General features: G+C 41.8%; 1 protein-coding gene across 1 annotated transcript in view; it reads left to right on the forward strand.

The window, feature by feature from the left end:
- Positions 1-25,420, forward strand: part of YEATS4 (YEATS domain containing 4) — an 80,874-nt gene that overhangs the window by 41,145 nt on the left and 14,309 nt on the right. Inside the window, exons 7-8 of the transcript XR_006204949.1 lie at positions 18,349-18,397; positions 23,905-24,285. The gene's annotated coding sequence lies outside the window, so the exon portion shown is untranslated. The remainder of the gene's footprint in view (positions 1-18,348; positions 18,398-23,904; positions 24,286-25,420) is intronic.

The raw sequence follows: 25,420 nt of genomic DNA on the forward strand, positions 1-25,420 counted from the left end.
CTGATTTCAAGAATGCATTTGGTAGATGGGTGATCAGTACCCAACTGGGTCGGGGCTTCAGTTTTCAAGATCTCAACTGAAAGCCTTCGAAGCTTCTGAGCAGATGAGAAAGGATGATCAACTACTTACCGATGCATAAAGGCTGAGTGGGCAGGAGGCTCAGACTCCTGTGATTGTAAATCCTTTTCAAGTCTGTTTATCGGTGTTCTCCACTAGTCATTCTGTGATGTTTTAGGACTCGCTTTAAAATGAAGAAGTATTTAATTTTATTGATCACTACCCATGTGCTGTGTTTCTAGGACTGCCTATTTATTGGTGTTTCTGTAAAAACAACAGCAGCCACGTGTTGTGGAAACAGTCTCAGTGGAAACCAGCAGGACTTAGCCTGATGTGGGCATTTTTGTTACATGCCTCCCCAGAAATGCTTGAGTTAATATTTTTACAATAGAAAAAAAAAAGGCAATAAAAGCTTTTGAAGCCAGATGTCTCTTTACAAAACTGCTGATGGGGAAGCTTTTCTCATGTAGAGACTTCAGTTAAGGTGATCAAATAAAATCAGTTATATTTAAAGTTGCTGGCTTTTTTGTTTATCTCGGTCAAATAAAGCTGTGTGTTCTAGTGAAGAAACTGAAGGTCAAAGGTCAAAGGACAAAGATTTCTGGTGAGGTCTTGCATTAGGGAAGCCTTTTTAGCAGTGACTTCAGCCTTGGCAGGTGGTAATGCTGTTCAAGTCATGGTCAGAGGACGGAAGGGTTCCAAAATCTAAGTCTGATTTGGACCGCAGACATTGCGCTTGCAACTTGGGTAGGGCACTTTTTACTAGTTTTCTGATCTGCACCAAGTCTTAATTGCCAACTCTCTCTCTTTCTCTCTTTGTTAACTGTCAATAGTAAATAACTGCTAGTCTAAAACATTCACCTGTCAACAAAGTGATGTATGTTTTGGAGAGAGTCAACAAGCAAGAATTGAAGTGACTTCAGTTGGTTTCCCCCCACTTATTTCCCTCGGCAGAATCCATCCTCGTGTGGTAATTAACTCTCGTTTATTTGTTTCATACCAAACTAAAACCTACACAAATCTAAATACATGTGGGCGAATCCTTCTACCTGGCTGCTTGACCACCATCAGAATCGCCAGTAAGTTGTAAGTATAGTTGACTTAAGTTCCACATCAGTCATTTCTCCTGCCCTCCTCTCCGACCCTTCTTCCTTTAGTGCCCTATTCAAATGTCACATCCTCTGAGGCCCACTTTTCTATTCTCAGTCTCCCCTCCAAGAATTAAATCCTCCCTTACTTTGCGCATTCCTCTACTGCTCATCATACTTGATAGTCACATGTTTATGTGTGGTCCTCGCCTATTCAAATGAGAACCCCATCAGGGCAAAGGAGTTTTTAGGGCCTGGAAAAATACCTTGGATGGAGGTCAAAGGAAAGGACTAAAGTGATTTGCAGCCTGGGTCACTGTGAGAACTCCATCAATAGTTAACTAGTCAGGAGGGACCTGTTTTGTTCAAGGGGGAGGGGGCGAGAGGCAAGATGATGAATTACATTTCAGTTGTATTAAGTCTAAGGTGCTGGAAGCACATTCAGAAGGATATTTCCAGCAGACCTTCGGGAATATGTGAAAAGAACATGAGGAAGAGACACTAGAGGCAAAGAAATTTGGAAGCTCTTCACATAAAGGGATGGGTGGCAAAAGCCACATGATTCACTGAGTCCATGGAGGTGAGTGGTGTCTTAGATAGAAAATTCCAGGAAGACATCTTAGGAAAAGCTTTCATTTAAGGGGCAGAAGGAAAACAGCCAGCAAAATCCTTCAGCATTAGGGATGTAAGAGAATAGGAAAATGAGGGGCTAAGGAAGCCAGACTGGGTGTGGTTTCTAGAAAGGTGATCGATGCAGAAAGTTCAAGGATAATGAGAATGGAGGAAACACCCGTGTATCTCATAACTGGAAAATCACTGGCAACTTTCAAGAAGGTACCTCCAATTGAAAGAGAGGAACAAAACCAAAAGTCTAGCAGGGGATTACAAACTCAAATGCTTATAAGGACTAGAGAGGTAACAGAAGTGAGCAAAGAGACCATGATGATATGGTGATCATAGGCCCCACCACACAGCCATGCCCAGGCCATTGTTGCCTCATGGAAAGCATGACCCAAGACAGCCAGCTATCTGACCTTCACAGAGAAGACTGAATTTTTTTTTTTTAATGTTTATTTTTGAGAGAAAGAGAGTGAGCAGGAGAGGGGCTGAGAGAGAGGGGGACAGAGGATCCGAAGTGGGCTCCATGCTGCCAGCCGAGAGCCCGATGTGGGGCCTGAACTCATGAATCATGAGATCATGACCTGAGCCGAAGTCAGACACTCAACTGACTGAGCCACACAGGCTCCTTGAGAAGACTGAAATTCTTATTTTTAAGTGAAATTTTCCAATTTAAAAAATATTGTGAGTCTAATGAAACACTTCTATACACTGTATGGGTGTATTTGAGCTCATATTTGAGCCTCCTGTACTAGCAGCCTTTGCTAGGTTTGAAGGCATTGATGAGAGGACAGGAATCTTCTGAGATATAACCAGTCTGCTGGGTGTTTTAGAGACTGGAGTGCTAGCAGGTATCAAAGAGAAGATGGAATTTTCTGGAAAGAGAGGTCCAAGGGGGAGGTGGAAGTCATGAGATCAATAAGAAGAAATGCCTTTTCTTTTCAGATGAGAGGGATGAAGAGAGTAAGAGAGAAGTGTTAAATATTGAGAATGAGATTTAAGGTAAATAAGGGAAGATTAAGGACCTTGAATTTAATGTCATCAGTGAACTCTAAGAAGTAGACCTTGAGATTACCTGTGGAGGAAAAGGGAGGCAAGGACTGCCCTTGGGCCATCGGAGGGTGGGAAGTGTTTGCAGTAGTCACAGGGTTAGGGTTCAACAGTGACAAGTCAAACAAATAAAGACCCAGTGGAGGTTGATAGCATACATCTAGAGGGATTTTCCATTTAACCAGCACTTTTTAAGTGGCTCTGCATTCTGGGCACTAGGCTAAGCCCTGGGGATTTCCAGTCAAGTTGAGGAATTAGATGAAGAAATAAATAATTGCCACAGGCTATCAATGTCACAGAGGGGTACAAACAGGGTGCTTTTGGGAAAAGAGGAGACACATCCTGGAAGGCTTTCTGAGGAGAGGGGATTTAAGTCTATGTTTGAAAAATAAGTTGTAGTAGAGAATAAACTGATGGTCACGAGAGGGGAGGAGTGGGGAGGTTGAGTGAAATAGGTGATGGGGGTTAAGGAGTGCAATTGTGATGAGCACTGGGTGATGTATGGAAGCGTTGAATCACTATGTTGCACACCTGAAACTAGTGTAACATTGTATGTTAACTACATTGGAATTAAAATAATAAAAAAGAAAAGAAAAAGAAATTGTAGTTGCTATGAAGGCAATGGTGAAAGTCAGAAGAGACAATATATACAAAACACTAGCGGTAATAGCAGGCATGGCGCATTCTGGGAATTTCAGCTACTTCCATGTGTCTGAAACAGACTGCCGGTGGCAGAGTGAGAGGATGAAACTGAAGAGTTATTGAGAAGAAACATGAATGGTCATGGAACATGGACTTGCCCTATAGACAAGGAAAACCCACAGAAAGATTTCTATGACAGTGACATTATCAGCCTGTTAGAAAGAACACGCTGACTAGAATGAAGATCAGGAAGGAGGTCAATTTTGATCTGCAGTTATGTACTCAGCCACAGAGGATATATCTCCATGGATTTAAGTTAATGATGGCAGTCTTAATCTCTTTCTCCTCTGATCTAGGGCTGGAACAAGCAACCCACTTTAGGTTAATAGGGCATAAAAGGATGTCTACAAGGAGCCTCTGGGAAAGAGTTCTTTGATAAGTAAGAAATGCTTGAGAAGAAAGCTTCAGTTTTCCCCTTTGTTCCTCTCTTTCTGGATGTTGTTCTATGAAGATGTAATGTTTGGAGCTGCAGCAATTATTTTGAGATTATGAGGTAATGGGTATGAGGTAAGGATGAAAGCAACAAATTGAAGATGGCAGAGCAGAAGACAGACCTTGGGTTCTTGGTGTTAGAGGAGGCCATTAAGAGGATGCAACCACTGGTTGACCCACAAACTGGACTTGGGCAATCAGAGGTTCCCCATCTTCTTCCCTGTCCTTGGAGTGTAGATTTCTGTCCACTGTTCCCATAGCTGGAGCCGTTTCAAGGACAGAACCTTGAGAAAGTAATGTGTTGTTGAGACCATCTGAACTATGTATGTGCCTGAACCTCTATAGGCCTCTGTATACAAACCTTTAAGATTCTGGTGGGTGGACATGGAGATACATTCATCTGGTGACTGTCCAAGACAAACCTCATATGTAAGCCCCCTCACTTACTAAAGTTTCCACCTACCGGAGCGCCTGGGTGGCTCAGTTGGTTGAGTGTCCGAGTATTCATTTCAGCTCAGGTCGTGATCCCAGCATCCTGAGATTGAGCCCCGAGTTGGGCTTCATGCTGAGCATGGAGCCTACTTGGGATTCTCTCTCTCTCCCTCTGCCCCTCTCCCCTGCTCGCACTTTCTCTCTCTCTCTCTCTCTCTCTCTGTAATAAAATAAAGTAAAATAAAATAAAATAAAATTGACACCTACCAATCTGGAGTGGCCCTCCTCTTTCTTTGGTCTCTCCTTGCCCCCGTGTACAGGGGCCAGTTTCAGATTTCAGCTAGGGAACTCCCGGGGTTGCAAACCAACTATGGTGACACCGTTTTGTTTCCAAAACCACTCTGGGATGACCTGCCTTGAACTTAACAAGCCAGTAATTGGTACACTCATGGTTTAAATCATGATTAGTTGGGTTTTTTGTTAATTGCCACATTGCCTTATATGTGGCCATCACAGTAGAAAGTTTAAGAAGCAAGAGATCTTAAACTGCTAGAGGTCATCAACTCATGTATAGTTCTACTTCTGGGTTCAAGAGGTATGTTGAATACTGTTGGTTAGTGTTGTATATCTCTTACCAGTCTTTACCCTTCCTTTCCACATGTCACAACCGACTTAGACAAGGCTGCCTCATTCATCCATATTTTCATCATTGTAGCTTTACTTGGTCCCTCCTAAACAGAATTCATTTCTTTCATTTAAAGTCCCAGTGTCTTGGGGCACCTGGGTGGCTCAGTCAGTTGAGCATCCAGCTTCAGCTCAGGTCATGATCTCACGGTTTGTGAGTTCGAGCCCCGTGTCGGGCTCTGTGCTGACAGCTCAGAGCCTGAAGCCTGTTCGGATTCTGTGTCTCCCTCTCTCTCTGCTCCTCCCCTGCTCATGCTCTGTCTCTCTGTCTCTCTCTCTCTCTCTCAAAAATAAATAAACATTAAAAGAATTTTAAAAAATAAAAAAAAAATTAAAAAAAAAAAAGTCCCAGTGTCTTAGGGTACATGGCTGGCTCAGTCAAAAGAGTGTGCAACTCTTGATCTCGGGGTGGTGAGTTTGAGCCCCACATTGGGTGCAGAGATTACTTAACAAATAAATAAACAAACTTAAATAAATGAAGTCCCAATGTCTTCGTATTTAAACTACAATTAGGGGTGCCTAGGTGGCTCAGTCAGTTAAGCATCTGACTTTGGCTCAGATCATAATCTCATAGTCCCCGGTTTGAACCCTACATTGGGCTCTGTGCCAACAGCTCAAAGCCTGGAGCCTGCTTTGGATTCTGTGTCTCCCTCTCTCTCTCTCTCTTTCTCTCACTCTCTCTGCCCTCCCCCGCTCACACTCCGTCTCTGTCTCTCAAAAATAAACAAACATTAAAAAAATTAAAAATAAAATAAACCATAGTTAATTATGAGGCCAAGGGTCTTGTTTTCTTTATCTGTGTGCCCCTGGCACAAAGGCTGGCAAATAGCAGATGCTCAAAAAAAAAAAAGTGTTTTAAGTGGAATTTTGAGATAGAGGGCCTGAATAATAATAAAGAAAATATTGGAACTATTTTGTATGTTTCTCCAGATTTGCCTCACTGACCTTCAAGCTGCTCACTAATAGAGAGTCCTGATGGTGTTTACCTCCCCTGGTGTGAGGAACATCTCAGGCATGGCCCCTATCACACCCACACAATAAGAGCTGCAGTGGAACCAGGAGTCTCAAGCCAGCTCAACCTGACTCATGGAGCCTCTGGCTCCTCCCACCGCTTCCAGACTCAGAGGCAGCACCGTGCCTCACTCAGGCTGTGGCTTACCTGGTGGCTGCCTGGAGGGGTCTTGTGTTACACAGCCCAGGAGTGCAAGGGACTTATCACCATGGAAGGTCTACGTTGACCAAAGAAAGACAGGAGGTGAAAAGGAGCTTGCACATTAACTAGCTCCCTTCCTCCTTGATGGACCACTCTGGGCACCATGATTCCATATGGCCTGACCAAGTAACTCGCCGGGTTTTCTCATGAAGCCATAGCCAATGCCCTAATGAGCCACTTTGTATTTACTATTTCTCCATCCCTGATTGACATCCTTTTTACTCACCCTTGATGCTCTGGGATTGTATCTTCCTTCCAGTTATATTAGCATATACCTTGCCTCAACCATTGTTTTTTAGGCTAAGACAAAGATTCTATTATTCAGTATTGGTTTTCTTGTTGCGTTTTTGAAATCTATTGTGCATTTGCGGATGCCACCTCAGTTTAAATTCTTTCAAACATAGGTAGCCAGGGATGCCAAACAGCACAGTATTTGTAAAAACTCTTTTTAAGTAAACCATTATCCATGAGGAGTAGTTCTTAAAAATCAGTCTATTTTTGAAACATTCTTAACAAGGTGAAATGAGGTCTAAAGGGCAGCAAATTAAATGCCCGTGATAAGCAAATATTTAATTGTCCTTGATTTTAAACACAGACTTGTCAGACTGAGCTTGATAATGACTCCTTTAAAGTCGCATTATTTCCCAAGGCATCAAGCTTGTGTTGACAAGTTTCTTGAAAGACAGTTGGAAGAATAATTGAAAGATACATAATTAACTTTTACTTAAGTTTGGTTATCGTAATGTCATCTAATATTAGTAAAAGCTACAGCAAGTGATCAGAGTATCTGAGTTAATTTCTTTTGACAGATGTGGAATACTATATTATTTTTTAATCATTATTCTGTTTATCACAGACATCTTTTTGATGCAGTTTAATTTGTTTTATACCGAATACATGTAGGAGTCATATATAATTAATGGAAATGTCCTCAGGAGAAAAATGAGGCTTCAGTCTCTGTGGCAACATAATCATGTTGAATTTATGCATGACTCTAACTGTAGGGGTCTGGAATCATTAGCCAAGGTTAATGAAAAACACAATTTACAATAAAGATATTAACCTACATAATTTTATCTGAAATAAGAAACAAAATCTGAAAATTTTAGCATACTGCTGAGCTACCCAAGACAGAAACACATATACAAAGGAAAAAAGAAAAAGTTTTGGGTCTGGTTGGGGAAGAACCAAAAGAGGAATTGTACAAGTTGAAAGGGACATATCAAAAACAAAACAAAACAAACAATAAATCTAGCAAAGATTACCCTCTTGATAGTTTGAATCTCAAATTATTCAAGCATATGTTTCCCAATTGCAATTGGAAAGTAATAGCATTAATACCGAAATATGTACATATTTAACACAGTCACTTTTTTTTCCTGTACTTTATTTATTTTTTATAATTTACATCCAAGTTAGTTAGCATATAGTGCAACAATGATTTCAGGAGTAGATTCCTTAAGCCCCTTACCCATTTAGCCCATCCCCCCTCCCACAATCCCTCCAACAACCCTCTTTTTGTTCTCTATATTTAAGAGTCTCTTATGTTTTGTCCCCCTCCCTGGTTTTATATTCTTTTTGCTTCCCTTCCCTTATGTTCATCTGTTTTGTATCTTAAATTCTTCATATGAGTGAAGTTATATGATATTTGTCTTTCTCTAACTGACTAATTTCACTTAGCATAATGCCCTCTAGTTCCATCCATGTAGTTGCAAATGGCAAGATTTCATTCTTTTTGACTGCCGAGTAATACTCCATTGTATGTATATACCAAATCTTCTTTATCCATTCATCCATCGATGGACATTTGGGCTCTTTCCATTCTTTGGCTATTGTTGATAGTGCTCCTATAAGCATTGGGGTGCATGTGTCCCTTTGAAACAGCCTACCTGTATCCCTTGGATAAATACCTAGTAGTGCAATTGCTGGGTTGTAAGATAGTTCTATTTTTAATTTTTTGAGGAACCTCCATACTGTTTTCCAGAGTGGCTGCACCAGTTTACATTTCCACCAGCAGTGCAAAAAGAGACCCACTTTCTGAGCATCTTCACCAACATCTGTTGTTGCCCGAGTTGTTAATGTTAGCCATTCTGACAGGTGTGACGTGGTATCTCATTGTGGTTTTGATTTGTATTTCCCTGATGATGAGTGATGTTGAGCATCTTTTCATGTGTTAGTCTTCTTTGGAGAAGTGTCTATTCATATCTTTTGCCGATTTCTTCACTGGATTATTTGTTTTTTGGGGGTTGAGTTTGGTAAATTCTCTGCAGATTTTGGATACTAACCCTTTATCTGATATGCCGTTTGCACATATCTTCTCCCATTCCCTTGGTCACCTTTTAGTTTTTCTGATTGTTTCCTTCCCTGTGCAGAAGCTTTTTATCTTGATGAGGTCCCAAGAGTTCATTTTTGCTTTGGTTTCCCTTGCCTCCAGGGACGTGTTGAGTAAGAAGTTGCTGTGGCCGAGGTCAAAGAGCTTTTTGCCTGTTTTCTCCTCTAGGATTTTGATGGCTTCCTGTCTTACATTTACGTCTTTCATCCATTTTGAGTTTATTTTTGTGTATGGTGTAAGAAGGTGGTCCAGGTTCACTTTTCTGCATGTTGCTGTCCAGTTTTTCCAGCACCACTTGCTGAAGAGACTGTCTTTATTCCATTGGATATTCTTTCCTGCTTTATTCTTAATTGTCCCACTAATGAATGAGGGTAAAGAGGTCCCCAAATCAATCAGCAAATGTTTGTTATATGCTAACTGTGGTGATTTAGTCTAGAGACCAGTGCCTAGATACTTGCAACTATGTTCCCTGATCAAACTGGAAATTGCTAGCATCAACTGTGACCTGCTTTATAATTGTGCTTACCTAATCACCAGGCCCTCTGAAGAAGAGAAGATAATAGCAAATAGGGAAGGAATGTTAAGGGAGGTAGGATGATCTAAGGGAGTAGAATTTTAAGAAGGCAGTGACCCAAATGTTGCCACTAGAACAAAAAGAATAAGGAAGTGCCTTTGGAATTACTTAGAAGCAATCGCTGGTGTTCTTCAAAAGAGCAGTGTCAGACACTCCGACTTCTGGCCATGATTGAATAATTGGAAATGGGATTAACCTTAAACAACTAGGACACTGGACAAAATATAGGAAACAACTGTTTTCAGACTTTGGACAACAGGTATTGTGGGAATGTGATCCCTTGGAGAAGGTAGCCCTCAGATGCCCATGGCTTTCTGCCTTGGGGCACCTACCTGGCCATGGATTAGGAAAGTGGGTTCCACGTAAAACACAATAATTTTATTTGAGTTGAGGAGACAAAGATCAGAGTTCAGGAGAGGTGAGGCTGCTGGAAGTTTGTAAGGCAGGGTTGGAGAGAGGAGGAAGCTACCTAGAAAAAGAGCTCTGGAAGTCTGTATGGGCTTATTTTGAGTCTGCTGAATACAGTGAAACTCAACAGTTTGGGTAAAGAGAGGTTGGAGAGCTGTGGGCTGAACTGTTCCTGAGCATACACAGGAGTGGGACTGCTCAAGTTCTGACTAGGCAGAGAAGAGTGGCCTCACTGATCACTCACTTGGAGTGTTCTACAGTAACCCTGGAAAGGCCATGCTTTAGTAATATTACTAAACTATTCCTAGAATAAAGGCTACAGGGGTGCCTGGGTGGCTCAGTCAGTTAAGCATCCCACTTTGCTCAGGTTATGATCTCACAGTTTGTGGGTTCGAGCCCTGTGTTGGGCTGTATGCTGACAGCTGGAGCCTGGAGCCTGCCTCGGATTCTGTGTCTCCTCTCTCTTCCTGTCAGCTTCTCGCACTCTCTCTCTCTCTCAAAAATAAATAAACATTAAAAAAATAAATAAAGTTTACTTTATGTCCACCCTAAATAGGCTTAAAAACAAGCCCCCAAAAGATCCAGTACCTTTATTCCCTACCATAACAAAACACAACAGTCTTTAAAGGAAGACAACAAAATCCAGATACTCAACAATGTAAAACTCACAATGTTCAGCATCCAACAAAAATTTACTAAGTGTGCCAAGAAGCAGGAACATGTAACCTATAACCAGAAGAATAATCACCCCCAAAGGACCATGAAATGATAAAGATGGATGGAATTAGCAGACAAGAATGTTAAAGCAACTCTTAAAACTGTGTTTGACTATTTAAATGAAAGCATGAACAAAGTGAGGAGAGAAATGGAAGACGTTTTTTAAAAGTGCAGTTTCAACAGGGTGATGGAGAGAAACAGGGACCCCAGACTGAAAAAAGGGAAGGAATAAGGAACACATCCTGAAGGGAGTGGCCGGAGACCGTTTATTCAAGAAGTATGGCTGCAAAGACAGAAAGGGGCAGCAAGGCCTATCAAAGGTTTGAATTATTGTTGTTCCCTAGGGAAAAAAATGATAAGCTAAAAATGAAAGCTAAAGAGAAGTGTTAGAAAGAAGGATTTATATGAGGTTAATGGTTCTAGGCAGCTTTAGGAGAGAAAACTTTTATCTCTAAAGAAAGAGGATTGATTTTTCCCCGAGATAATGGAAAGAAGCTGAATATAAAATAGAGACAGAAAGTTCAAGGGAATTGAACAAGGCCCGGGTAATTAATGGAGTTTCAGTAAACAGAAGGCAAAATCATTTACTATGAGGCCCCAGGACTGGGGAATCCAGTGAGTGAAAAAAATGAGAAGGAGACTGAATTGGAGAAAATGTAAGAAATGAATAAAAGGACGGTGAAACACAAAACCACTCCCATTTCCCCAAACACTGTGGATAGACTGGACATCAGATTTAGTAAGAGGGAAATAATAAAATGCAAAGAAGGAGGGTTTGGGTTAAAACGTGAAAAGGAAAATGATTTCTCTTTTTCTTTTTGTGTATTAAATCCTGGTGAAGACTTTCTGGGAGAATAGTGTTGAGGGTGGTGGAAAGGGAAAGAAGGGAAATGAGAGGCGGGAAGCACTGGAAGAGTTGGACGGGTAGAATGGCTATAATCTTCAGGTCGCTAGTTTTATTTTTGAAAGTACGTTTGTAAACTTGGATAATAAAACTATGCATAAGTAACATTCTGTTGCAATACAAACCACAAAGCTGTTACATTTCTGTGTTTCAGATTGAGATGAAAGGGTCAGGTCAGGAGTCAGAAGACATAATGTTGTGTCTGGTCGCAAACAGTGGCCATCTTTATGGGTTAGTTATCTCATCTCTCTGAGTCTGTTTCTACATCTGTAAAATAGGCAAAAAGGCCACGTATGCCTACTCTGGATGAATTTGCACAAATCAAATGAGATTATACACAAAAACATTTTGTTCTCTGTTTGGTGCTATAAAACACAAGACACATGTAGATCTTTTCTGGGTTACCCACCCAGCTCACAGTGATTCATCTTTCTCTGAGAGTTGCCTTCCCATTCCCCAGTTGGATTTACTACATCACTCCACCCATCTACCCACAATTGATTGGACCAGGATTGTACAACTAATCCTAGATGGGCCAATCAGACTCTCCTGAGAATTTAGAATTGGGACCACTGTATCCAATTTGCAATGATTATTTGAACAGAAATGTAAAGTCTGGAGTAATGAGTTGGTCGTCTGCTGCCTGCTGAGGGCATGAAGGTGCAGAAAAGCCAGTCTAGAAAGAGAACAAAGCTGAGAGGCAAGAGGAAACTGAGATAAGAGTAAGAAAGAGAGAGGACTAATACTTTGGATAACTGCACAGTTCTGGACTCTTCCTCTTGAGGCCTGACTGCTTTATTGGCCTGGGATTCTGTAAGATACCCCTGTGTCCTATAAATAAAATCCTCCTTTCTTTCTTTTTCTTCCTTCCTTCCTTTCTTTCTTTCTTTCTTTCTTTCTTTCTTTTTTATTTTTTCTTTTTTTCTTGTATAATGTGGCTCATGTGTTTCTCTGTAATTTTCAACTAAAGAATCTTAACTAAAGCAATATAGTGAGTTCAATAGTGTCCCCACCACCACCACCCAAAATTCATGTCAACTCAGAACTTCAGAATGTAACCTTATTTGGAAATAGGATTTTTGCAGAATGTGGGTAAGATGAGGCTATACGAGATTCAAATGGATTTGAATCCAGGGACTGGTGTTCTTATAAGAATAGAGGGGATAGAGGGGATAGAGGTGCCTTGGGTGGCTCAGTTGGTTAAGCGTCTGACTTTGGCTCAGGTCATGATCTCACGGTTCATGAGTTCGAGCTCCACATAGGGTTCTGTGCTGACAGCTCGGAGCTTGAAGCCTGCTTCTGATTGTGTCTCCCTCTCTCTCTGTCCCTCCTCTGCTCTCACTCTGTCTCTTTCTCTCTTAAAAATAAATAAAAATTAAAAAAAAGAATAGAAGGGGATACAAGAAATGCGCACAGAGAAAGCCGTAAGAAGATGAAGGTAGGAAGAAATTGGAGTTATGCTGACACAGGCCAAGGAACGCTGGGGGCCACCAGAAGTTTGGAAAGCCAAGGAAGAATTCTTCCTTAGATCCTTCAAAGAGAGCATGGCTCTAACGACACCTTCATTTTGGGCATCCGGCTTCCAGGGTGCTGAGAGAATAAATTATGTTGTTTTAAGCCACCCAGTTTGTGGTACTTCATTACAGCAGCCCTAGAAAACTAATACAAGGAGTAGTATAGGACAATTTACCTCAAAATTGCTGTTCTCAAGCTTTGTTGTCATGGAAAGAGCTAGACTCTACACAAGGGGGAGACCCTTGGAGCTTTCAAGTACCTTCTCGTCCCACAGCCGCTTTCTGGGAAATAGGTCTCTAGTGGTTTGTTCTGTATACGGTTTTTATATTTCTTACCATATGAAACCACTGCTGCTACTATTCCAGCCACACTCAGTTGGAACCAAGTTTCATGGAAATGAGAGAGTTAGAAGGAAGCCAAGAAGAGCTTCGTGTGTCAAACTGCCCAATAGGGCTCAGTCTGTATTGGACTGATGACAAATCACCTCAATCAGGAAATGCAACTACTAACTAAACAAAGAGTAGGCAATATCCCAATCCATGCTGAGCCCTTGCTTCGTTTCTCCATGAGCCTATAGATAAACCTGTCTGGGAAACTCTGTGACCAAGAATGGCTGCCATGAAACAGAGGACATCCCATGGTGCCCCACAAATCCCAGCAACAAACCCCCTTTATCAGGGATCATCTGGGCATGTGTCCTTGTTTTAGTCTGCTCAGGATACCATGATAAAATACTATAAACTGAGTAGCTTAAACAGCAAAAATTTATTTCTATCACTTCTGTAGGTTGTAAAATCTAAGATCAAGGTGCTGGCCAATTCAATTCTTGATGAGAGCTCTCTTCCTTGCTTGCAGATGGCTGCCTTCTTGCTGTGTCCTCATATGGTCTTTCCTCAGTGGGTGCGCACACACACACACACACACACACACACACACACACACACAGAAATTTCTCTCTCTCTTTTTTTTTTATTTTTATTTTAGAGAGAAAAAGAGTGTGAGCAGGGGAGAGGGACAGAGAGAAAGAGAGAGGGTCCCAAGCAGGTTCCATGCTGCCAGCACAGAGCCAGATGCACAGCTTGATCTCATGATCCTGAGATCACTACCTGAGCTGAAATCAAGAGTTGGATGCTCAACCAACTGAGCCACCCAGGCTCCCCTCTCTTGCTCTTCATACAGGACCCCAACCTGATGACCTCATTTTATCTTACTGACTCCTAAAAGCCCTATCTCCAAATATAATCACACTGGGGATTAGGCTTCAATCCTTCTCCCTAACATATTGTTAGAATCTTTTCAGCAAACAGCTGGCTCATTCATCATTATAATGCAGGGATTGCACTGAAAGATAATCTTGGATAATTTCTGTCCCCTCACCAAGATGCAAAGTGCTTCTAATTACATAAAGGAGGACATACACACAAATATACATACACACATAAGGGAGGACATACATACACATATACATACATACACACATGAATGTATAGATATTATATATATTCATAACTTTCTATGTGCCAGATGTTGGGCTATATATATATATATATATATATATATATACACACACAAACACACATATATATAGCTAAGTGATATATATATATAGCTAAGTGATTGATATATATTGATATATATTGATATAAATTCATTTCAACCTTACAACAATCTGATGAGGCAGGTAGTATTATTATGCTTATTTAACAGTCTAGAAAATCAAGGTACAGAGAGGTTAAATAACTTGTCCAAGCTCATACAGCTGGTATGTGCTAATCCTGGGACTCAACCCATACAATCTGGCTTCAGAGTTCATGAATTAATAAGCCGTAGTTCCAGTTATGAGAAGCTGCTAGTGTAGTGATTGGAGCAAAGGACAAGCAAGAGGTATATATAGGAAGACTGGAATTGGAAAATTATGGAAAACACACTCTTTCGGATGAATCATCTTTCAGTCTACTATATCTGTGGACTCTGGTGGTCATGCAGTAACTGACAATCCCAGAGGTAAACACAACTTGCCTTGGAATAAGACTGTATCAGTGTATGGCTCCAGGTATTAACCTTATCTGTCTCTGGACATTGGGCAAGTCATCCAGTATGTGTGGAAAGAGATGCAAAATATTTCTCATCACAGTCTGTATATACTGAGCAAAGACCTGGTTGCTCTAAAGTTTTGTCCCTGGGGTAGAAAAGGAAGAAGATCGTGTTCCTTCCCATCGCGCTTCCTAATCAAGTGCTCCTGTGTGCTCCAACAAGAGGTTCTTCTTAGTTGGATGAATAGATGTGTAGAGAGGCAAGAGGCCAGGACTTATGGGCTCAAGAATGTGTAAGATTTATTGGAGCTGCTGGTTAGAACACTGCTGTTTTCGTGAACTGGACCAAAATGCTCTCACACCAAGCTTTTACCAATAAAATAAATAGCCTCAGGTGTCTATCGACCTAAGAGGACCTGCCTGTAGTTGATATAATTGCCAAACCGCTCACTGGGAACTTGACAGATGAGTCCTTTAGCTTTCAATTCAGGGTGAGAATTTGCACCAAAAAATAAGACGAGCCCTTGTTAAAGAGAAATATAAATTCCTATTTTCTTAATCTTTCACTCATTCATTCAACAAATATTTATTGAGTGCCTACTCTATGATAGGCACTGTTCTTGGAGATTGAAATAAATCAATGAGCAAAACACAGATTCGTGCCCTCCTGGGAACTTGCATTCTGGTGCAGAAAGATAGATAGTTGGAAATAGACATAATGAATAAATAAGTTATATAATGTATGCTAGGAGGCTATTGGTGTCATGGAAAAAGAAAGAAGAGCAAAATAAGAGGAACTGAAACTATTGGGGGCTGGTTGTGATTTTAAATAGTCAGGGTAGGCCTTATTGAGAAGGTAACATTTGAGCAAAGACTTGAAGGAGTTGAAAGGATTGGCCAAGTGAGCCTGTGGGGAAAGATCACACCAGACGAAGGAAATGGCAGCACAGGAGTGTGCTTGGTATGTTTGGAGAATGTCAGGAAGCCACGGTGGCTGGAGAAGTGGAGGTTGGGGCAGACCATGGAAGATGGGGAGAGTAACAAGAACCTGATCATGTGCAAGCCTGTAGGCCACTGTAGGGACTGCTACTTTTATTTATTTATTTATTTATTTATTTATTTATTTATTTATTTATTTTTAAATTTTTTAACGTTTATTCACTTTTGAGAGACAGAGACAGAGTGCGATCAGGGGAGGGGCAGAGAGAGAGGGAGACACAGAATCTGAAGCAGGCTCCCAGCTCTGAGCTATCAGCACAGAGCCCAACACAGGGCTCGAACCCATGAACTGTGAGATCACGACCTGAGCTGAAATCAAACGCTTAGCCGACTGAGCCACCCGGGTGCCCCGGGACTGCTACTTCTACATTACAGGATTTTTATTCTGAATGAGATGGGAGTCTATTAGAGGATTTAGAGCAAAAGAAGGACATGTTCTCTCTCATAACCAGATCTCTTTGACTGTTGTGTTGTAAGCTGACTGTATAAGAACAAGAGTGAAAAGGGAGAAATTAGGACACAATTTCACTCATCAAGAAGAGAGACAATGGTGGCGTAGACTAGGTTGTAATAGTGGAGGTGGTGAGAAGTCCGATTTGGGGTAACACTTGAGGCTAGAGCCTGTTGGAGTTGTTATGGGTTGGATATGATGTGTAAGAAAGAAAAAAAAGAAAAGATGAGTTAGATACCTATGACCATGACGATGGAGAAGGCTGCAGGTGGAGCAAGTTGTTGGATATACAGATCTGGAGGTCAGGGGAAAAGTCTGGGCTGGAGTTTGAAATGTGGGAGTTGTTGACATACAGATGGTATTTAAAGCCAAAGGCTGAATGAGATCACTAAGGAACTGAGTGTGGATAGAGCAGAGTCCAGGGACTGAGCCTTCAAGCATGCCAACATTAATGAGTTGGGAGAAAAAGAGGATTCAGTAAGGAGGTAAAGAAAGAGTAATTAGGAAAGGGGAGAAGGCTCGAGTGATGTTATTGACCAGGTGAGAAGGGATGAGATCCGGTATACAAGCGGAGGGATGGGCTCTGGACAGGAGCACATTTTGGAGGAGAACAACTGCACATTTTGAATAACTGAAGGCACCTACATATCTGGTGCTCTCTTTACGTAGTAAAGATAATTCTTGGTAGTCAAGGAATTCTTTTATGGTCTTCCCACAGCATTTCCCCACTGGCCGTTCGGTGAATACTAATCTCATGGACAGTCAGTACTTCACAGGAGCTGCCACGCAGATCTCATTGCCGAGCACAACGTGGTTTCTGTCTTTCTGATGACGTGGCACAGCTCAGGGGAGCTAGAGTGGTGAGGTCGCCATGGCCACGCCAGGAATGGAACCAAGGTCTCTGTGTTCGTTTGCGAAGGGCTCCCATGATAAAGTCCCACAAACCGAGTGGCTTAACTGCACAAGTTTATTGTCTTACAGTTCTGGAAGCTACAAGAGAGAAATCAAGATGTTGGCAGTGTGGGTTCCTCCCAAGGCTGGGAGAGAGCTTCTGTCCCATGCTTCGCTTCTGGTTTCTGGCAATTTTTTGGCAGCCTTGGGCATTCTTACCTCATGGAGGCATCACCTCAGTCTTTACCTTCATGTTCACATGGTGTTCTCCCTGTGTGCTTTATCTGTTTGTGTCTAAATTTCCCCTTTTTATAGACACCAGTCCTATTGGATTAGAGGCTCACCTGACTCCAGTGTTACCTCATCTTACCCAATCACCTCTGTAAGCACCCTATTTCTAAATAAGGTCACATTCTGAGATACTGGCTGTTAGGACTTCAGCATGTGAACTTGGGGTTGGGGAGGAGAGGCGCAGTTCAACCTATGACGGTCTTTTAATGTCACATTTCGCGTCAGCCTTCATGGGATAGATTAGGCAACTGCAGATCAGGCAACTTGAGAATCAGTGGGGCTGAAAATCAATCTCTCCGATGCCAATCCTATCATTTGAACCTGTTGTCTTTGATGTGACTCTGATGTGACCATTTTGACCTGTTTTAGAAAGCACAACCTTGACGAATAAGAGGTAATGACTGGGAAGGTAAAGAGTAAAGGCGTTTGCAGGGAGAGGTGCTCCTCTAAGGCAGTGACCATATATATTGGAAACATGTTTGCCTTTTATCACACCAATGATGACAACCCAGCTTCTTTGGGCTTCACCTCTGAGATTCTGATTCTGCAGGCCTGTAGCCAGGAACCTGCATTTTAGCACACTTTCAGGTGATTCTGATGCCACCTTTTGACAGATTTCCGTAGAGAGCCGGGGATTCGTGGTGTGAGAATTACTGAGGCAACAAGACACTTAGGTTGGAGCCAGACCAGGCCTTGCCATCCAGAGAGTAGACAGAACCACAGAACCCCTGACCTCAGAGCCACAAGGGCCGGAAGAGACCATCAAGATAGAAAACAGAGCCCAGAGATGGTTGAAGCCAGGGCATTCTGAGTGCTTCAGAGCAGAAAGAGAAACAAACCCAGGACTTCAATATAAGAGGATGCCAATAGATGAAATGAAAAGAGAGAAGACAAATGTGAGGAGCTGTCCCCTAAACCAATGTCTACACTAGATAATGTCTCCTATTTCTTTATCAGGTCACAGAAGCTGTCATGCTTCAGAGGAGGCCACTTTCCTGCCTCTCAGGTCAGTTTGGGCTCCTGAAACAGGGACTTACCCATGAGACCAAGAGCGGATCTGTTTTTAGTGGTTATTTGTGGGGGTCCACTGCTTCTGCAGTGGCACTGCATTGTCCTCAGCATACAAAGATATAATAAGAACCCAAGAAAAACACTTTGAGTGTGTGATTGTGTGATTAAATTCACTGATGGTCGTCAGGCTTGGGTAGGTATACTTCCTGAGAAAACTCTGAGCCTAATTATCTGTCTGCATAATTTCTTCACTCTTCTTTCACCTTCGTGACCTCATTCGGTGTTCACGTAACCCTGTAGTAGGTGTTACCCTCACTGGACAGATATTTTAAAAATGAAAATCTGGGGCGCCTGGGTGACTCAGTGGGTTAAGTGTCCAACTTTGGCTCAGGTCATGATCTCAGGGTTGGTGAGTTCGAGCCCCACATCGGGCTCTCTGCTGTCAGCACAGAGCCTGCGATGGATGCTCTGTTTCCCTCTCTCTCTGCCCCTACCACTCTTGTCTTCTCTCCCTCTCTCTCAGAAATAAATAAACATTAAAAAAAAAAAATGAAAATATGACATGCCCTCCTTCTGCTTATAATCCTTCAGTGATTCTTCACTGTTTACCCATTGGCTCCTTCCTTGGGGGAATACATTCCAAGTTAATAACCTAAAGAAAAAATGGGTAATTTGTACAAGGATGTATGTAACAGCTTTATTCACAACATTAAAAACCGGTAACAAAACAAAACGCAGTAATAAAGGGCAGGGCTAAGCCAATCCTGCCCTCTCAATACACTGGAATTCTCTGTACCTACTTCAAATGATAAGAATCTGGTCTACCCTGAGGCACGAGTGTGTATCTAAGTGTCTGTGTCTAAAGGTGGCAAATGTGAAATCCACTGAATAAACAGGATAATGAACACCCTGATTTCAACTCTGTAAAAACATGCATGTGCGTACTGACAAGGACTAGGCAGTAACAAAAAAGCAACAAAACGTTTGACACCATATGTGAATCAGAGCTCCTATTTAAGTGTGGCATAAAAACCGCAATGGGGAAAATAATGCCTTTGAAATTTTCTTCTGAGGACTCTCACATAGAATTGTATATTGTGAAGAGTAAACGAGACATGGAACTTAAAACCTTAAGACTTCAACGCAAGAGGGTGGACTAAGGACACGGTGACAGTTTTATGTTGGGATGTCAGTGTTTGAGTCAGTTCCAGCCAGAACGGGGGCGGGGCACGGCCACCTCCAGTGGCGTGACTGAGTGTGCTCATACACGCATATGCACACTTGGCTTGTGGTTACATCATTCGCTGCTGCTGAAGCAGTTCAAGGCCAGTGGGAAATCACAGAGCAGGGAAAGAACTGCCCTTATTAACTGAGAGAAAAACTGGTCTGACTTGATCAAGCAGAACATTAGCGTGTGATGTCAAACTGACCTTATGTACGGTTTCAAAGAGGCTCCAGAAACAGTTCACCGAGCTCTCTTCTCTTTAATGGTATTTGCTGGGGCTGAAAGCATAAAAGCATGGCGCTGGAGGCTTGCTGTTGATGCACACAGATGGCTGCAGTACCCCAAATTTAGTCTCCGTTCAAATGTGTTCATCACATCTCTCGCTGGCTCTCTTTCAAGGCTCTTACCCCAACCCTAAATCTTACGATATTTGCCTTTTGTAACTTTCAGTAAACAATGGTAGCATCACTTGAGTCCCCTTTAGGTTTATCATTCACTGTGCACAGAAGAGGAGTGACTGGTAGGTCAGAAAAGATAGTGCCCTCCAAGATTCTCGGGGTTTTCTGTCCTTGTACATCTGGATCACTCAATCTTGGCTTATCCTGACTTGCTCAGGCCCTAAGAAAAACAGGTTCTTGCATCCCAAACTGATGGCAGTCTAGTTTGTATCCGAAAATCAATTTAATCATTTACAATGAGAAATCTAGCAGCCAAGTGGGGCAATATTTATGTTGGCCGCTTTGCAAGTTCTCTTCCCACAAATGAAACCAAGCAAAGATTAGAAGTCTGTTGCTGTGTGAGCATAAGCTACTGGTACAAGGAAGGGTTCTGAGAGAGACTTATCTACAAAATGATCTACTTAGAATTCTCTGATTTCCCCTCAGTGTGTACTCCTCTAATTGCCCTGCTCGCCCACCCCTCACCTATTCTTTGAAGCTTCTTCTACCTCTGGGTTCTTGGGAAAAATGAATCACTTACCCTGTCGGTCTACCATAACTTTCATACCTTTATTATAGCACCAATTACCTCATATTCTGGTAATCCTTGATGTATCTGTCTCCCCTTCTGTTTTCATCACTGGGACAGGGACTCTCTCATCTACTTTGTTTCCTCAAAGCCTAGCACATAATAAGTGCTCAGTTCAGGGTTGCTAAATGAATGAATACATGAATTATTTTTCCATTTACCCTAATGGCCTGTCTACATCTAAATAGATGTAGATAGATATTAAGCGACAGAAAGGAGGGGGAGAAAGAGAGACAGAGAGAGACAGAGAGAGAGAAGAGAATCCTATTCCCTAACCATGAGAGACCTGTCCAAACATTATACCGCAGGGAACCCGTAAAAGCCAGTCTTAGGCAATACTCAGTGCTTTATGTTTTCACCCAGACTGATCTGTTTATCTGATCCTTCTAACATTATTCCCTGGCCTCACCTTAGGCCCTGGCTTATGTGTGCTTCAACCTACATGCTTATTTTAGTAAACAGTTTGACCCCTTCCACAAGCATATTGATTTGGATTCTCCTAACTCCCCCTTTCACCCACATCAGGCTACAGAAATACCAAAGCAGAGTCTGGATTCTAACATGACCCACAAGTATGCTCATTAATGTTGGAGAAGCTCTACTTTGTTAGCACCATGCTCTAACCAACTGAGCTAACTGGCCAGATGCTACTTTAAATCTTTATGATGACTGCCCCTGGCTGCATGCTTTTCCTTTCCATCTTCTCTCCTGTCATTCTCAAGACATCCACATCCATTGTATTAGTTATCTATGGCTGCATATAAAACCACCCCAACTTACTGGCCTAAAACCTCACTTATTATCTTATGGTTTCTGTGCGTCAGGAATCTGGGCAAGACTTATCTGGATCCTCTGCTCAGGGTCTCTCATAGGCTGCAGTGAAACTGGGCTTCAGTCATCTAAAGCTTGGCTGGGGAGGTGTCGCTCGAGACTCACTCATGTGGTTGTTGTTGGGACTCATGTCTTCATGGGCTGTTGGAAAAAGGCCTTCCTGAGTTCCTTGCCTGGTTGGTCTCTCCACTGCACAGCTTACAAGATGGCAGCTGGCTTCATATGGAACAAATGAGTGAAAAAGCAAGAGAGGGCAGGTAAGATGGAAACCAGAGTCATTTGTAACCTAATCTGAGAAGTGGCAGCCCATTATTTTTGCCTTATTTTATTTGTTAAAAGTAAGTCAGTAGGTCCAGTCAAAGGGAGAGGATTCTACAAGGGTGTGAGTAACAGAAGTGGGGATGTTCAAGGGCTCTTAGAAGTTGTGTACCACATCCATGTTCATTTTCCTTCTTTTTTTTTTTAAAGTTCACCTATTTATTTTGAGGGAGAAAGAGAGAGAGAGAGAGAGAGCACGTGTGTGTGCACATATGCGTGCACGTGCAAGTGGAGGAGAAGCAGAGAGACAGCGAGAGAGAGTCCCAAGCAGGCTCCAAGCCTGACTCAGAGCTCGATCCCATGACTTGCGAGATCATGACCTGAGCCAAAACCAAGAGTCAGATGCTCAACTGACTGAGCCACCCAAGCACCCACCCATCCATGTTCATTTTCATCTAATAACTTCGCCGACTAGTTTCTACTGCAGTTACACATCTCTGTGGCCTTATCTGGGACCTCAACACCACTTGGAACTTTATATTCTCCAAACTTTCACCCTCTGTGCTTCCTGTCTTGACTACAACTTTTCGTTCCCTCTACTTGTCCCACGTCTTCACTCCGATTGCACCATCCTTCACAGCAAACATGACTTCCTATCCCTTTCAACCTTTCTTGTCCTAGTGTGTTAATACTCTTCTAGTGCTTCTCAAAGTTCCATACAGGGAGTTTCCTGTAAGCAGCTAGTCATATATGGCCTTACTAAAAACCTAGAGACACCCACATTCACCTATTTGATTTTGGGGACTGTCACACTTTCACTTCCTCCACTTTAGGGAAAATCTAGTCTTCTCTGCTTTTTCTTCCATTCCCAGGTTGATGAGCATGCCTGAAGGAAATCATAAAATCATGCTGATTTGTTTCACTATAAATGGATGCTCTCTAACTTCATCTGAGTAACACCTCTCTTCAGAAATGCATCCCTACAGAATTTACCCAGCATCATTTCCAGAACTTTCTTGTTCTCCTGAAGTCCCCAAACCCACCATCATTATCCTTGGTCTATCCTTAGCCTGCCTCCAGTGGAAGGCTATTTTTTGTTTGGCTGTCTCCACTCTAGAACACTCTCATCTCTCACTCATTATTTTTCGTCCTGAGAGAAATGGGTGTGATCATCCTTTCTGGGCCTAAACTCTTCACATGCCCTTATAATCCATTCTGTCCCACTTCTTGACTTTGCTCCATCAGTTCCTCCCTCTCTGTCTGTATTTTCTTCTTCACCTTCAGCTTACAAACATGTCCATCATAAAAGCAACCTTGACTCAGTTACTGCCTCAAGCTACTGCTTCATCACTGTCTTTTCTTCTACCACTAAATTTATTTTTAGTTTTCCAATAATTTTCTAATATAATGAAAAGTAGAGGGGGCACCTGGCTGGCTCAGTCGGTAGAGCATGAAACTCTTGATCTTGGGGTTTTAAGTTCAAGCCCCATGTTGTCCCCACCCTCTTTTTTATGTCATTGAATTGCGGAATTGAGTCCATTGTCCTAAGCTTTGTCTCACTTTTTGGACTTGCCTGATTGTTTCTTTTTTAGCGTCATTTAACATGTTCATCTACCCCTATATTTCCTGTGAACTGGAGATGAGATATAAAGGCTGATTTCAATTCAAGTTAAACATTTTTGTTGGGAATATTCATAACTAGTGCTATGTATTTTATATTGCATCACATTTTAGGCACATACTTTTGATTGTCCCACTTTTAGTGACACTAACATTTATCACTGGGTTAAGGAGGCAACAGCCAGATCTCCCCGCTGTTAAATTACTTTTTTTTTTCACTTGCAATCAGCAAATAATCCATGGAGAGATATTTTAGTACCATTTTTGGCACCTCTCCAGATTGTAAACATCCTTTATTCTATCAGAATGAATATGTCAGTCATGGTTCATTAAAGGAAACAGAAGCCAATCTAAATTTTTTTTCATCAGAGAGAGATTTAATTCAACTAATGAGGAGCTTCCAAATTCATTGGAAGAGCTTGGGGAGAAGGCTAGGCTAGGCCTTCAGGGGGCTGAGTTATGAAACAGACTAAATTTGGTATCTGTGTTCCAAGGCTTATGAAGCCACCATTGAAGTTGTCTCTCCATATTCTCAAATCTAGGACCAAGAATTTGGCAGAAAAACTCATTGACTCCGTATCCATGCTGGCCAGAAGCAACAGTCAAAGGAACAAGAAGATGGCCTCCACCTAATTTCTACTTTCCAGATCTAATGCAAGTGCATTTCATTTTTGGACCTTAATTCATATCTTGAAAACTAGATGTAAAGCAGTTTGCATTTTTTTTTTTTTTTAACTTTCCGGCCAGCCTCTGCACACAAGAAGCATTAGAATAGTTGTTGATCAAGACAATCCATGGATTCTACCACACTATGGCAAGGGCAGTAAAGGGAAACACACCTGAGACCTCTAAGGTTCTGTGACAGGAATCAGAATGTTTCTCCTGGGCTCCCCACTCTGCAGGCACGTTGCAGGATGGAGAAGGTAAAACCCAACAGTTACTACTTCTCCGCATGCTTTTCATCTGAAGATGTTGTTGCTATCTCTCATCTACTATTGCCTCATTTTACATTCTGTTGTACTTAATGGTTATAATTTTTTTAAATGTTTATTTATTTTTGAGAGAGAGAGAGAGTGCGTGCACATGGGAGTCGGGAAGGGACAGAGAGAGAGAAATTCAGTGAGGCTCCGCGCTGTCAGCACAGAGCTCGATGAGGGGCTTGAACCCAATAAGATCATGACCTGAGCCGAGATCAAGAGTCGGACGCTCAACCAACTGAGCCACCCAGACCCCCTAATGGTTGCAGTTTTTTAATTCTCATTTTTATTAGCGTTTTGGGAAGACAAAGAAATAGCAACCTTTTCAGATCTCCTAGATGATTTTCAAACTGTTCCATAGACACATCTGAGTGATAGGATATTCTCCCATGTCCCGTGGACGATTTGTGAGACATACCAGCAGACCAGAGTGCAGGTATCAATAATTTTACAAACTCTCCTATGTAATTCTAATAAACCCTTCCAATACCACCATTTTTGTATTACTTATTTATTTCTGTATATCACATTACTCTCAAACTTCATGGCTGGTCACGATAAACATTATCTCAGAAACGATTATTATCTCACAGTTTCTGTAGGTCAGGAATCTAGTCTTCATGTTCATATTTGGCTATAGTTCACTCGTTTTTATTGCCATAAAATGCTCCATCGTTTTCATGTGTCAAATTTATGTTTTTATTCTTCTCTTAATGGACTTTTGAGTTTCTAGTTTAGGGCCATTATTAATATTGCTGACATACACAGTCTCTTACATGTCGCTCATAAAAAGACTTGTTAGCACTTCTTGAGTTTATATCTAGGACTGGAATTGCTGGGTAAAGGGTATATATATTTCCAGTCTTTACTGGATACTTCAAATCTCCAAAGTTGTACCAGCAGGTGTGTGAGAGTGACTGATGCTCCCATCCTTGCCAGTGCTTAGCATTGTGAGGCTTTTAAAGTTTTTGACAACCTGATGGCTATGAAAAGATATCTCATCCTGCTTAATTCACTGATCACTTGAGATTGAGTCCCTTTTCTTATGTTTGTGGATTAATGTGTTTCTTCTGTGAGGTCA

The sequence above is a fragment of the Panthera leo genome, chromosome B4 (genome assembly GCF_018350215.1).
Source record: "Panthera leo isolate Ple1 chromosome B4, P.leo_Ple1_pat1.1, whole genome shotgun sequence".
In the NCBI taxonomy this organism is placed as follows: domain Eukaryota; kingdom Metazoa; phylum Chordata; class Mammalia; order Carnivora; family Felidae; genus Panthera; species Panthera leo.